The sequence below is a fragment of the Tarenaya hassleriana genome, unplaced genomic scaffold (genome assembly GCF_000463585.1).
Source record: "Tarenaya hassleriana unplaced genomic scaffold, ASM46358v1 Cleome275, whole genome shotgun sequence".
NCBI lineage: Eukaryota > Viridiplantae > Streptophyta > Magnoliopsida > Brassicales > Cleomaceae > Tarenaya > Tarenaya hassleriana.
Window position 1 is genome coordinate 1 of NW_010965983.1, and position 4,151 is coordinate 4,151.

Consider the following 4,151-nt stretch of genomic DNA (forward strand, 5'->3'; position numbering starts at 1 on the left):
AAATGGCCATTCCCGCCGACGTCTGCTGTTTTTGCTAATCCATATGAACTCACGCAATCTTACAGTCTTTCAAATAGGATTTCATCACCTATAAGCTCAAGCGGAGCAGTGTCATTTACGACCCTATTCTTACGAAAATTCTTCTTGTTACGCCGTAACACATGATTGCTCGGGAGATATTGAAGAGTTGACCAATTTGTGGCTCATTGGTGCCGAGGCATATGATGTGTCGATTATGCAAAATTTCTTACTTCGTGCCGTATTGATGTGGACCATCAGTGATTTTCCAGCGTATTCAATGTTGTCTGGCTGGACAACACATGGGCGGCTAGCTTGTCCTTATTGCACGGATGAGACTGATTCATTTTGGTTGCAGAACGGGAGAAAGCAACTCTTCAATAAGCGGCTGAAGAAACACATCTAGACTTTTTCTAGGATGTTTAGGCCCCGGCACTAATATCGACAGGAACAAAAACTCTCTATTCATGCACATGTTCAGAGGCAAATTGTACGGTGTCAGAATCACCGGCCACAGAGAGTAATTCGGACCAGACATTCCAAATGGATTAAACCCATCCGTACATATACATTTCTAGACTCGCTTGCGAAATCAGGAAATACCTGTTGAAAATGTTTCCAAGCCAATCCATCAGATGGATGATGCATTTCTCCTTCTGGAGTACAATGTTCCGCGTGCCAGCGCATATGTGATGCAGTCTTCTCGGATTGATATAACCGCTTTAATCGATCCGTTAATGGCATATAAAACATTCTTTTAAAAGGAATTAACTTGCCTTTTTTTGAAGATTTCCGTCGTGGTCGGTATCTGTCTTTGTTACAGAACCGACATTGCATCAGATCTGAATCGTCTTTCCAGAAAATCATACAGTTGTTCTCGCACACATCAATCTTCTGATACGGTAAACCCAACATCCGCATTAAACTCTTAGTTTCATAATAAGATTCAGGTGCAGTGTTACCTTCTGGGAGATAATGTTTAAACATCTGGGTGAAACCGTCCATACACCTTTCTGGAAGATTATAATCTGTCTTCATATTCATCAACTGTGAAGATAATGATAACCTTGAAAGACCTTCGACGCATCCATCGTATATCGCCGTATGAAGCATACCATAAAACCTTTTTGCTTCTACGTTGGGTTCCTCCTCCATGTGGGGCGATGGAACAATGTTGGGAAATGCATCACTCACCATTTCCGTGTATGGATTCCTTATTTCTTCTCCAAATGTCATCTCCGACGTCGTATTATTGATTTCTTCATATCCAACCATATGTACATCTTGTGATGATGATGTATCATAGGTTTCTCCATGTGCAAGCCAAACAAAATAATTCGGCATGAAACCTTTACGATATAAGTGATTCCACACTTCATTCAAACTCCGCCATTTTTTATTCTGGCACTTTACACACGGACAAGGCAGCTTTTCGCTCTCCAAATACGACTGATTTGACGTGGCAAACGACATAAAATTTTGCAATCCTTCTTCATATTGCTTTGAGATTTGATTCGTAATAGAATCAATTCTTTCATACATCCATTGTCGAGAATAAAACGACATTTTTTTTTTACACTTTCTATATTTTTTTTCTCTTTACCATAAAGACTACATGACGCGGCTGTTAAATAGAGTTCGAACATGCGACGGAAATGCGACGGAAAGCGACGGAATCCAATATTGCGACGGACGCACAACAGAATGCGACGGAATTAGGTCGAAACGAATAAAACGTGTTTAACTACCTGCGACGCACCGAATCCGTCGCAATACCGACGAAAATGTCTGTCCCCATCCGTCGCTACTTCTATGCGACGCAATGTATCCGTCCCAATCCGTCGCATAATTTTCCGACGAAAGTTCGGTCGCAAATATCGGTCGCAGTCCGTCGCAATCCGTCTGACAAAATTACCGACTGAAATATCCGTCGGTTGTTGTCGAAATTTTTCGACGGATTGAGCGACGGTTTACGACGGATGCAAATCCGTCCCATTACCGTCGTTGTCCGTCGCAAATATCTATCGCGACGGAATTTCCGTCGCAATGTCCGTCGGTAAATACAGTTTTCCTTGTAGTGTAAGCATCTCATATGTTGATGGTAAAAACACAAACACTTTGACCTTCGCTTCTAAACATCATCAGCGAACATGTCGGAGATGAAGGTGGTGTGAAAGTTTGGATTTGATAAGCAAAGGCTGAAGAACAGAGGGATCAAAAGAGAGAATGGAGATATTTTTAACAAAAGAATTCTCTGAGTTGTATTGCTTTCGATACAACGATGCACATGTATATGCTACCACTACAAAAAAAAACCCTAATATCAACGGATTTTTCCGTTGAAATAACCCAAATATCTTTTGAAAATCGACGATTTCAACGGATATTGCAACAGACACGCAACTCTAGGATTGACGAACCGACCATCGGAACGTCTATGCGTCCGATCAACCAACTCAACGATGGACGATTTTCGTCTCATTTCTCGTTGCTACAAATATAATATATAAAATATATGAAATAAATATATAATTATAACTTATGATAATATAATTAAAATTAATATCAATTTTTTTGCCCATTTTCTGAAAGATTTGACGCTAGAAGTGCGACGATGAGGACCATCTCCTTCAACTTGTTGGCTGAGACGACTCTCTCTGATTTTTCGACTCTTGTCTCTGAATTGATCTGAATTCCAACGCATTAAAAGAGCGTTGAAGATGTCATCTGTCGCCCACAATGGTCGCTCTCCCTTTTTGTCGTACTTCCAATTTGCATTGCTCATGAGAAGCTTGATTCCCGTCTGTCCCAACACGTTAAACTCCTTGTAAACTCTATCGATGATTGATTTTTTCCACCGAAAAGTTTGCTAGAAAAAATACACACACATTAGTATTAATTTAAGGAAAAAACCCCTAAAAATTCTTGAACTTGTAATTTTGAGTAATATTAATTTTTAAACTTGTAGAAGTGCCTATTAATTCCCAAACTTGCAAAATTGAACACGTTAAATCATGCACTTGTTAAACGGTTCTATAATCGTCCATAGCGTTATTTGGTCAAAAAATGAGTTGGCCGATCCGACGTAGCGCGTGATGTGGCGATAATTTTCTGAGTTGGCTTGCCACGTCATGCGCCACGTCGGATCGATCAACTTGTTTTTTTGACCAAATAACGCTATGAACGATTATGAAACCGTTTAACAAGTTAAGGATTTAACATGTTCAATTTTGCAAGTTTGGAAATTAATAGGCACCTCTACAAATTTAGGAATTAATATTACTCCAAAATATAAGTTCAAAAATTTTTAGGGTTTTTTCTCTAAAAAAAATAAAAAGATAAAATAATGAATTACAAGAAGAGAAGTAGCCTAAGTAAGTAGTATTGCTACTACGAACTGCCAAATCATGACATAGTCTGAATCATGTAAAAATACACATACAAATATATATATAGACCTTCGACGCTTACAATAATTTCAAAATAGAGGAAACACAGACTTTTTTGAAGTTATAAAAAACATGCACTATCACACCAGTACGTTTTGTTATAATAACAACTATATTTTGTTATAAAGAAAAAAATCTAATAGTGGTAGTTTTCTATCAAATATTCAAAATCTAAATTGATTATGAATTGTTTTAGAAAAAAATATATTAAAAAGGATATTTGAAAAAATACATTTAATTTAGAAATATCTTTTTTAATATAATTTTTTCTAAAAGAATTCATAATCAATTTAGAAATTAAAGGGGTAATCGCATAAAAATACCCGAACTTTTACAAAAATCCTAAATAAATACCCGAACTATAAAATTATCATATAAATACCTGAACTTTTCAAAACTTCCATATAAATACCCAAACTTTTAAATTTTTTCCAAATCAAACAAACACAATTGCTGACTCAGCAAAAAACTGTCGACTCAGCAAAAATCTGGTGACTCACAAAAAAAAACTGTTGACTCAGCAAAAAACTGCTGACTCACCATTCAAAAATATTATTAAATATTCAAATATTCATCTACATGTATTTAAATTAATATATACACATAAATTCACACATATATACATATATATATATATATATATATATTAAAAATAAAATTATTTATAATTAATAAAACACATAT